Source organism: Microtus oregoni, unplaced genomic scaffold (assembly GCF_018167655.1).
Source record: "Microtus oregoni isolate MIOR12 unplaced genomic scaffold, Mior012 000079F_000, whole genome shotgun sequence".
Lineage (NCBI taxonomy): Eukaryota > Metazoa > Chordata > Mammalia > Rodentia > Cricetidae > Microtus > Microtus oregoni.
The window spans coordinates 473,682-485,250 of NW_024544152.1; positions in this window are offsets into that span (position 1 = coordinate 473,682).

Genomic DNA, 11,569 nt, shown 5'->3' on the forward strand with positions numbered 1-11,569 from the left:
AGGCTTAGAAAAAGCTAGTGTTTATCTCTTAGAATTTATTTTGTCCTTTCTTTTTCTTTCCTAAAGATGAGGTTAGGATTGAAATAATTTGCTCTACACTTTATGCTGTCCTACAGGAGAGGATAGAAGGCAGCTCTCAGATATTTCTGGGAATCCTCATCATTCTAACTTGATCATTTCAGGAGAAGTGGGTAGGAGTCAGGTACAGTGGACTCCACCTCAGTACAATAAATAGAAGGGGCTTAGAAAAAGCTAGTTACCATCGCTCCAAATCTTTATCTATGCAACTTGACTTACTCTAAGAAAGAATTTAAGAGAGAAATTGTCTGCTTCCCAGCCCAGTTCCATCTACTGAGGAGGCTTGGAGAAAGCTAATGTCTGTCTTTCAGAATCCAAGTTATCTTAACCTTAATCGTCTCTATGGATAAGAATGTGACTAACTTAGTGTGATCAATAAATACTTTAGTATATCCTGTCAAAGAAGATAGGGTAGAGTTACTGTTTGTCTTTTTGAATCCATGCTGTCCTATCTATCCTTATCTGTCCAACATTGGAAGTTATGAGTGCAGTAGTAAGCCTGCTGCCTCATTCTGTTCTACATACAAGGTTTGGTAGGAGCTTGTGTCTATCTCTCAGAATCCATTTTGTGTTCATTTAATCTGAAATATGAAGGAGGAAAACAGTAACCTAATGTTGCCTTCCACAACAGTCTGTTCAGAGGAGTCTTGCACAGAGCTAGTGTTAGTCTCTGAGAATCAATGGCATCCTAACTTGCTCCATATTGCAGAGGAGGATAGGAATGAACTGGAATGCTCTCAAACTCAGTCTGTTCACAGAAGGATTGGTGGTGGGACTCAGTGTCTGTCACTCAGAATTCAGTTTTTTTTTTCCAGACAAAATCTAACACAAGAGGTTAGGAATGAACTACTGTGCTCTCCATGTAAGTATGTGTTACTGAACAGCCTTTTAGTGAGCTGTTAACTGTCTCTCCCTAATGCCCTGTTCTAGAAAATTAGAAAGATTATGGTGGTAGCATAGTATTCTTTCTATCTCAATCTGTCACAAAGAGAAATGAAAGGGGGTAGGTTGTGTGGGTTTCAGATTTCATGTCACCCTTGCTATGATCTATACTTTCCAGATAAGGAGTAAGCTAATATGTTCTCCGTTGAGTATCTATCCTACTAATTACTCTTGCAGTTATTTTCTCTGTCAGAATACCTGTGTTCAAAACTTTCATCTCTCCTATAAGGATATGGGTTAACCAGTGTTCAGTCTGCCTGGCTCTTCCATACTGAGGAATCTTCAATGGAGTGAATTAGTGTATACTTTACCTCATTCTGTTCCATAAAAAAATGACTTGGAAAAAGTTAGTTTGCTTCTCAAAATATATTGTGTTCTAAACTGGATTGTTTCGTGGCTAAAGATTTGAGTAATATAGACTACCCTACATCTAAATCCGTCCTATGGAGGAGGATTGGGAGGAGCTAGTCTCTCTCTCTCAATCCTTATCATCTAAATGTTGATCTGTCTCACAGGAGAGGTCAGAAATTAACTAGCATGTTCTCATATCAGTCTGTCCAACAGAGAAATCTTGGAACAAGCTTGTATTTATTCTAGAATCCATCTGTTTCAATCCTTCATTTGTTTTATGAAGCAAGTTAGGAATGAGATAGCTTAATCTATACCTAAGTCTGTCCTATGGAGGGGTTCTGGGGGAGATTTTTGTCTTTCAGAATCCATGCTGTCTGATCCTTGGTGTGTTCTTTTGACAAGCTTAGAAATGAACTGGTTAGAGAAGCTAAATAAGAAGGTGAACCCAAAGAAAAACATATAGGCATCCTCCTGAATATTAACCTTCATCAGGCGATGAAAGGAGACAGAGACCCACATCGGAGCACCGGACTGAAATCTCAAGGTCCAAATCAGGAGCAGAAGGAGAGAGAGCACGAACAAGGAACTCAGGACCAAGAGGGGTCCACCCACACACTGAGACAATGGGGATGTTCTATCGGGAACTCACCAAGGCCAGCTGGCCTGGGTCTGAAAAAGCATGGGATAAAACCGGACTTGCTGAACATAGTGGACAATGAGGACTACTGAGAACTCAAGGACAATGGCAATGGGTTTTTGATCCTACTGCACGTACTGGCTTTGGGGGAGCCTATGCAGTCCTAGACCTGGATGGAGGTGGGTGGTCCTTGGACTTCCCACAGGTCTGGGAATCCTGATTGCTCTTTGGGCTGATGAGGGTGGGGGACTGGATCAGGGGAGGGGGAGGGAAATGGGAGGCGGTGGCGGGGAGGAGGCAGAAATCTTTAATAAAAAAATAAATTTAAATAAAAAGAAAAAAAAAGAAATGAACTGGTGTGCTCTCTACCATAGCCTGTTCTACAGAGTGTGCTTGTTTGAAGCTAGTGTCTCTCTCTCAAAGTCCATGTCATCCTGCCTGAGGAGAACAAAAGTGAAGAACTCTCAAATTTAGTCTGTCTTACAAAAGAGTATTGGAGGGAGCTAGAATCTATTTCTCCTAACTTACTTCATAAAACAAATCAAAGTTTGAAAGAGATGGATTCTAAAATAAACCCAAGCTTTCTGCTAGCTGTCTGCTTGGACAGACTTAGTCAGAGAGGAAGTGAGTTTGTTTCTGACTTCTCCTGTAGGCCAGAAATTTAGATGACAAGAATTTAGAGATAGGCACTAGCTCCTCCCAGTCCTCCTATATAGGACAGATAGGGGTGTAGAGCATGGTACATCACTCCTATCCTTACCCACGAGAGAGACAAATGCAACTTAAAAAATATATTCTGTGAGACAATGTAGCTTTCTCCAAGCTGTTTTTAGTGAGACAATATGTGGCAAATTGTACACTAGTTAACTCCTAACCTCTTTATTAAGACAGGGCATGCTTAGAATAGCATGGTTTCTGTGAGGTGGACTGAACATTACATCCCTCATAGCCTTTTTTGTAGGACAGATTAAAATTAGGATAACAGGGTTATTAGCTGTGAGAAATTACCTCCAAGAGTACTCAGTAGGACAGACTTTAGTGGAGAAAATATTAGCTTTCTTCTAATCTCTTGCTAAGGATAGATCACAGTAAAAATTACATGAAATCTAAGACAGACAGTATATACCTCCTATAATTTCTCTATTTTACAGATGGAAGTAGAAAGCAAACCAAGTTTACTCCTATAATCTTTCCAGAATGGGGAAACAGAAAAGCAGATCACTGAAAGGCTGTTCCATAAGATATATTTAAGTGGAGAGCAGAGTAGTTCAATCCTCACCTCTTATAATAGATAATTTCAGGAATAAGTGAATTATGAGACAGATACTAGTTAATGCCAAACCTTATGTGTAGGGCAGAATGAGGTGAAAAGCATACTATTTCACTACTAACTTTCAATGTTGGAAAGGTCAAGGTAAGAATGGCATAGATTCAAAGAGAGAAAAACAGTATCTCTACCCTGTCTTACTGCACAGGATATATCAAAGTATTTATTGATCATACTAAGTTACTCACTTGATAGGGGATATTAAAGTTAGAACAATGTAGATTCTGAAAGACAAACAGTAGCTCCCTCCAAGTCTCCTCAATAGACTGGACTTGGTAGTAAATACACAATTTCTCTCTTAAACTCTTCAATAAGGTAAATCAAGTTGCAGTGATACTGATTCTAAGAGATGGTAACTAGGTTCCTCCAAGCCTATTCTACTGGACTAAGTGACATGGGGAGGATTCTGCCTCACTTTTAACATCCTTTCCTGGACGGACCATGTTGGAATGATGAGGATTCTCAGAGAATAATTCCACTGTAGAATGGACTTAACTGTAGAGCAAATGATTTCATTCTTAACCTCACCTTTATGGAAAAAAGATAAGGACAAAATGGATTTTAAAAGACAAATACTAGCTACCTCAAAGTCACTGCCATACAATAGACTGAGGGAGAGTTCACACTCATTAATTTCTATCCTTCTCAGAAGGAAGGATCAAGGTGGGGGGGAACATGGATGCTGAGAAAAAATACTAGTTCACTGTAGATTCTGCTGTAGGATAGACTAAGTTGTAGATACATTAGTTCAATGCTAAATTTAATTAAAGGACATATCAAAGTTATGACAACATGGATTCTGAGAGATAAGACTTCAGTGTACCCTAAGCCTCTTCCATAGTATACACTAAATTGGTGAGCACACTAGTTCACTTGCCTTCTGTACTGAAAAACATAGTTTGAAGATTAGAAGTTGGGAGGCAGAAACTGTACTACTCAATCATTTTTGAAAGACTAGACTGACAAATAGTTGATGCTATCTATCACTCCTACCCTTTTCTGAAAGAAACAGATCAATGTGATCATAACTTGGATTTTCAGAAATAGACATGAACTCCCATCAAAGTTTCTCCATAGCACAACCTAAGATAATGAGAATATTAGGTGATTCTTAACCTCCCAGCATAGGTCAAGCTTAGCACAAAATGGGCATTGAGATGCAGACACTAGGCAAGACTCTTCAGAAAGACAGACATATGAGGAATGAACCCTAGTGGACTCATAACTTTAGGATAGTTCAAAGAGTTAGGAGAGCTGTGAGAGACACTAACTCCCTCAGACTCTACTCAGTAGGAAAGAAATAAGTGCAGAAAACCTAAGTTCACTTCTGGTCTCTTTGATAGGGCAGAACAAGGTTAACACAACATGGGTTCTGAGAGACAGACACTTGGTCTCGCTAAGCTCCCTTAAGACCTAAAGACAAAGAGCACATTAGTTCACTCCAAAAGTTATCCTTAGGACAAATCAAGATTAGGACAAGGTGTATGTTGGGATAAAGACACCAGTTCCTTCCAAGCCCCCTCCATAGGACTGTCTGAGTTGCAATTCACACTAGTTCACACTTATCCTTCTCCATAGAGCTGATCAAGGTATTATGATATAGTTTCTAATATATAGACCCTATCTACTCACAAATCACCTCTGTAGGACAGAGTGAGATTGAGAGCCCAATATGTAGTTCTACCTTTATCTGTCCTACAGAGAAAATCAGACATGAACTAGAGTGATATACACCTCCATATGTGTAAAGAGAGAGTCTGAAGGAATCTAGTGTCAGCCTGTCAGAATGTATATCCAACTATGTATATACTTAGGAGTGAACTAGTATACTTTCCACATTAGAATGTCCAACAGAATAGACTGGAGAGAGTAGGGTGTGTGTCTCAGAATCTATGTTGTTCCAACCTATATATGTTGTATGGATAAGGCAAAGAGAAAACTGGTAAGTTCTCCACAGAAGTCTGACATGAAGCAGGTTTGAAGGGAGCGAAGGTTTGTCTCTCAGAATCCATATTGTCCCAACTTTATCAATACAACAGAAGAGTATAAGCATTGACAAATGTGCCCTGCAATTGATTCAGCCCTACAGAGGAGACTTGGAAAAAGCTAGTGTTTGCTCTCAATGTGCTTGTCTTAAAATTGATTTGTCTTAATGATAGCTTTAGGAGTGAAGACAGCACTCTTCATTAGTCTGTCCTGGGGTGGAAACATGGATGAGCCTAATTCCTGTCTTTCAAAATCAATGTGTTGATGACCTTGATCTGCTATGGAGGAGATCAGGAGTGAAAAAATGTGCTCTCCTTGTTAGTCTATCCTATTGAGTCATCTTTTTTTTTTGAGTTCTTGTTTTATTTATTTATTTATTTTCTTTTTTTTATTGAGAAAAGGAGAAAAAGAAAAAAAACAAGTTTCCACCTCCTCCCAGCCTCCCATTTCCCTCCCCCTCCTCCCACCCTTCTCCCCCTCCCCCCACTCCTTTCCCCCTCCCTCTCCAGTCCAAAGAGCAGTCAGGGTTTTCTGCCCTGTGGTAAGTCCTAGGTCCTCCCCCCTCCGTCCATATCTAGGAAGGTAAACATCCAAACTGGCTAGGCTCCCACCAATCCAGCACATTAAGCAGGATCAAAACCCTGTGCCATTGTCCTTTGCTTCTCATCAGCCCTCATTGTTCGCCATGTTCAGAGAGTCCAGTTGATGGATGGAGATAGAGACAGAGACCCACACTGGAGCACTGGACTGAGCTCCCAAGGTCCCAATGAGGAGCAGAAGGAGGGAGAACATGAGCAAAGAAGTCGGGACCACGAGGGGTGCACCCACCCACTGAGACAGTGGAGCTGATCTATTGGGAGCTCACCAAGGCCAGCTGGACTGTGACTGAAAAAGCATGGGTAAAACTGGTCTCTCTACTGAGTCATCTTAAAAAAGTTAGTTTCTCTCAGAATCTTGGTTGTTCTATGTTTTAACTGTCCTACAGGTAAGGTTATACTCAGTCCCACCTCACCCTGTCCTTCCAAAGAGTCTTGAACGGACCTAGTGTCTCTCTCTTAGAATCCATGGTTTCCTAACCTTGATCCAGGTTACTGAAGAGGATAGGAGTAATTTACCATGCTCACCTCCTCAGGCTGTCCTACAGAGGTTGCATGGGGGAAGTTAGTATCTGTCTTTCAAAAGTTGTGCTGTGCTAAGCTTATCTATCCTCTGGAGGATGTTATAAGGGAACTGATGTGCTTTTCACCTTAGTTTGTACTATTGAGGAACTTGGTAGAAGCTGGTAGTCTGTCTCTCAGAATCCATGTTTTCTTAACATGGATCTTTTTTTACAAATAAAATTAGAAGTGACTTAGCCTACTTTATTCCTGACTATCACCCAGGGAAAAGAGCTGGAGGAAACTAGTGTCTGTCTCTCAAAATACATCTTTCTAGCACAGTCTGTCCAATAGAGGAGGTTAGAAGTGAACTAGTGTGATCATCATCCCAGTTTGTCTGTCCTACAGGAGAGGCTTGGATGAAATTAGTGACTGTATCTCAAAACTCTGCTTGTCCAAATTTTAATCTGTCCTACAGATAAAGGTTAGGGTGCAGTTGTATTTATTCCTACTCCATCCCATTTAAGAATCTTAGAAGCCTGGGGGTGGTGGTGCACACCTTTAATCCCAGCACTTTGGAGGAAGAAGCAGGTGGATCTCTGTGAGTTCAAGGCCAACATGGTCTACACAATATAGTTTCAGGAAGGTAACAAAGCTACAAAGAAATTCTGTCTCAAACAAACAAACAAAATATGTCTTAGAGGGTGCTTACGTCTGTGTCTCAGAATCCATGTTGGCCTAAGACTTATCTGCCCCACCGAGGAGGGCAGAAGTGAACTTGTGTAGTCCCCTCTTTACTCTGTCCTATGAAGGTGTGGAGGGATCTAGTGATTCACTCTCACAATCCATTTTGTGCTTACCCTGCTCTCTCAAATAGATAAGATTAATACTGAAATAGTATGCACTCTACATCAGTCTGTCCTACTGAAGTGGCTTTGAGGGAGTCACTTTCCGTCTCTCTGAATCAATTTTTTTTTCCTAAATTGATCTCTCCAATGCAAGATGTCACAAGAGAACTACTGTGCTCTCTACCTAAGTATGCCTGATATGCTTGGCTTCAGGGAGCTGGTGTCTGTCTTGCAGTATCCATGTTGTCCTAACTTGATATGTCCTTCAGAGGATGATAGGAGTGACCTGGTATGCTTTCCACTTGTCTGACTAAGAAATGGTGGATGTAGGTCATGCATCCCTCCAGAGCTCCTCTTGTTCTAATCGTTATCTGTCTTATATAAAATATTAGATTGCACTAGAGTGTTCTCCATATCATTGCTTAATATGAAGGAGGAAAAGAAGGCAGCTAGTGTCTATTTCAGAATTCATGTCATTCTGTCCTTGATCTAGTGTATATATGAGCTTAGGAGTGAATCATTATGCTTTTTAATTAAGTCTGCCCTACTAAGGAGTCAAGGAGAGACTAGCATTCTCTCATTCAGAATCCATGTTGTCCTATCTTTGATCTTGCCTACATATGAGGTCGTGAGCAAACAAGTGTTCAGTTTCTCTGTCTTTCCTAGTTAAAAGTCTTTGAGTGGTCTAGTATCTGTCTCTCAGAATACATGTTGCCCTAACCTTATTCTGCCCTATTGAAGAAGACAGGGGTGAAGTAGTGTAGTCTCTATTTCACCATGCCCTACACAGGAGGCTTGATAGGATCCAGTGTCTATTTCTCAGAATCATTTTCATGCTAAACTTGACCTATTCTCCAGAGGAGGTTGCATGTGAAATACTGCGTTCTCCCACTCAGTCTGTTCTACTGACGAGGCTTGCAGGAATCTAGTGGCTATATCTTAGAACCCATGTTGTCTTAAGCTAGACCATTCCTACAAACTAGGCTATAAATGACTTAATGTGCTCTATACCTCAGTATACCCTACAGAAAAGAGCTGAGGTGAGCTAGTATCTCTCTCTCAGAATCCATATTATCCTAAACTTAATGAGCCCTATAGAAGAGGTTAAGAGCAAATTCCTCTGCTTTCCACCACTCTTTCCTACAGAAAAAGCATGAAGTGAGCTTGTGTAAGTATCTCAGAATCCATATTAAACAAACCATGATCTGATCCATGGAGGAGATTAGAAGTAAACTATAGTACTCACACTTCAGCCTGTCATACTGAGGAAACTTGGAGTCAATTATTTTTTCTCTTTCAGAATCCAGGTTGTCCTAAACATGACCTGTCCCACTTATAAAGCTAGGAGATAACTAGTGTGCACTTTACCTCAGTCTGTCCTAGGAAAGAGTCTTAGAGGGAGAGTGTGCACTTTACCTCAGTCTGTCCTAGGAAAGAGTCTTAGAGGGAGATAGTGTCCATCTCTCAGAATCTATACCATCCTAACCTTGATATGTCAAATTGAAATGGATAAGATTGCACAGGAATACTCTTCACTTCATGTCTTCCTGTAGAACTGTCATGGAGAAAGCAAATGTTTATCTGTAAGAGGACATGGTATGCTAAACTTTATCTGACCTCAAAAGGAGATTAGGAGTGATTTAGTGTGTTCATCACCTCATTATTTTACTATGAAGAGACCTTGGTGAAAGCTAGTGTCTATCTCTCAACACTCATGTTGTCTTATGATCTTTTCTACAAAAAAGGATAGTTATGTCTAGCATGTACTAGTCTTCAAGAACTTCATAGAAAAGAACTTTCTTTCATTATCCCTGTTGCCCTTACTTTATCTGCCCTACAGAGCAGGTTAGAAGTTCAATACTTTACACTTTAATCTGTCCTACAAAGGAGTATTAAAAGAAACTAGTTTCTGTCTCTCAAAATACTTGTCATACTAAGTTGTTCTTTTCATCAGAGGAGGTTGGAAATAAACTAGTTTACACTCCACCTCAGTGTGTCAATAGAGAAGGCTGTGATGAAGATTGTACCTGTCTATTATAATCAATGTCATTCTTACCACATCTGCTCTATGGGAAAGTTGAAGAGGGAAGTAAAGGGCACTAAACCTCATTCCATTTCACTGAGGAGACATGGATGCAGCTAGTGTCTACCTTTCAGAATCCATGTTCTCTTAACCTTGATCTTTCCTATGGATATGGAAAAGATTTACTTAGTGTGATCTATTGCACAGTACATCTTTGGAAGATGAGTCTGAGAGAGCTACTCTCTGTCTCTTGGAAACCATGTCATCCTATTTTTGATCTGTCCTACAGAAAAGGAAAGAAGTATCTTAATATGCTCTATGGCTCTGTTTATCCTATACTAAAAAGCTGAAGGGAGCTAGTGTTTGTATCTTAGAATTAATGATGAACTAAGCTTGATCTGTCCTACAAAGGAGGTTAAAATAGAATTAGTTGCCTTCAAACAAAATCTGTCCTACAGAAGAAGCACAGAGAGAACTACTGTCATTCTCTCAAAAGCCATGTCATATAACCCTTGATCTGTCCAATGGAGGAGATTAGGGGTTAATTTATGAGTTCTCCATTTCTGCCAGTCACACAGAGTGATGAATCTTAGAGGGGATTAGTTTATGTACCACAGAATCCTAGATTGCCCTAACCTTAATCTGCCTCATGGATAAGGTTAGGAATGAATTAGTAAGAACTATATTACAATGAGTCTTAATAGTCTTGGGAGATCTAGTGTCTGTCCTTTAGAATTCATGTTGTCCTAACCTTGTTCTGTATAACTTAATAGGTCTTTAGTGAACTAGTGTGCTCTCTAACTCAGTCCCTTCTACATAGTCTTTGAGGGTAATAGTGTCTTTCTTCAAGAATCATATTGTGTTAATCTTAATCTTTCCTATGGAAAAGGTCATAGATAAACTAATATTCTCTTAAATAAACTGTCACTGTAGATAGCTTGTGGGGAGCAATGCCTAGCTTTCAGAATCCATGTTGTATTAATGTTGATGTTTCCTACAGATAAGGATAGAATTGATATATGGTGCTCAGCACTTCAGTCTATCCTGCAGAAAAGAGCTGGAGGGAGTAATGTCTTTCTCTCACAATTTATGTTGTTTAAATGCCCTCTGTACAACAGAAGAGTTTGGAAGTGAAGTAGTATGTTTTACACAGAAGACCTGTAGGGATCTAATGTCTGTCACTCAGAAGATATGTTTTCCTTTATCTGTCCTATGGAAGATACAGGAATAAAACCATATGTGTCCCATATCTAGTGCAATCTATTGAGGAGGATTGTAGGAGCCTGGTGTCTGTCTTTCAGAATCCATATTGTCTCAACCTTGAGTTGTTCTCTCAATAAATACAACAGTGACTTAGTGTAATATACCCTTTCATATATACCATGGAGAAACACAGGATAAAGCTAGTATCAGGATCTCATATCCAAGTGGTCTGACCTTTGATCTGTCATAAGGAAAAGCATAGGAGTAACCTTGTGTGTTCTCCACCTCAGTCTGTCCTACAGAGGGAGCTTGAAGAGAGTTATCATGCAACAATGTAAAAAGTACTTCTGGACAATAAATAATTACAGATATGCAATAAAGACAAATCCAGACAAAAAAGACCTATAAATGTGCTACAGTGTTGGATAAATATATGTAGGCTTGGAAGAGAGAAGAAAAATAATAGTTATTAAAAACAAGTAAAGGGTTTAAAAATCATAAAGTTTTTAAAGAGACAGAGTACAGAAAAAAAATAAACCATGTGAAGATGGAAAATTCACAGAGTTTGGATTGTTTATATTATTTTGTCATCTTTAAATTTTTTGACTGCAGAGAGACTTTTGATTCTGGGGACTGCTAAGCTAAGCCAACATAGATATTTCAAAGGTATCTTGAATTCAAAATTTGAGTCTAAGGATATTTTGCTTTGGAAAAGAGGTTCTTCTTTTGTTTACACAGAAGATGATAGCCTGTGGATTGTTTCCAGACCAACATGGTTTGATGGATCAAGAACCCCTGAATGGTTGCTGCAAACACCTCCACAAAGAAAATACTTCATCCAATAAACAGCAGGAAGAAGATTGGACAGAATTGCACTCATATTCCCAAATACAGCTTGTAAATGTTTCTTTACATTTAAAGGGGGATATGCTATTGAGATGGATACTTTACATTGGTATGGATCTTGTTTTATTTATAAAGATTTAAAGTCAATTTTGTTATATGTATATGTATTTCTGATCTTGATTAAGGTATTGTTTTGTGTAGTTCATTTAAAAATATAATGTATAATTAAGA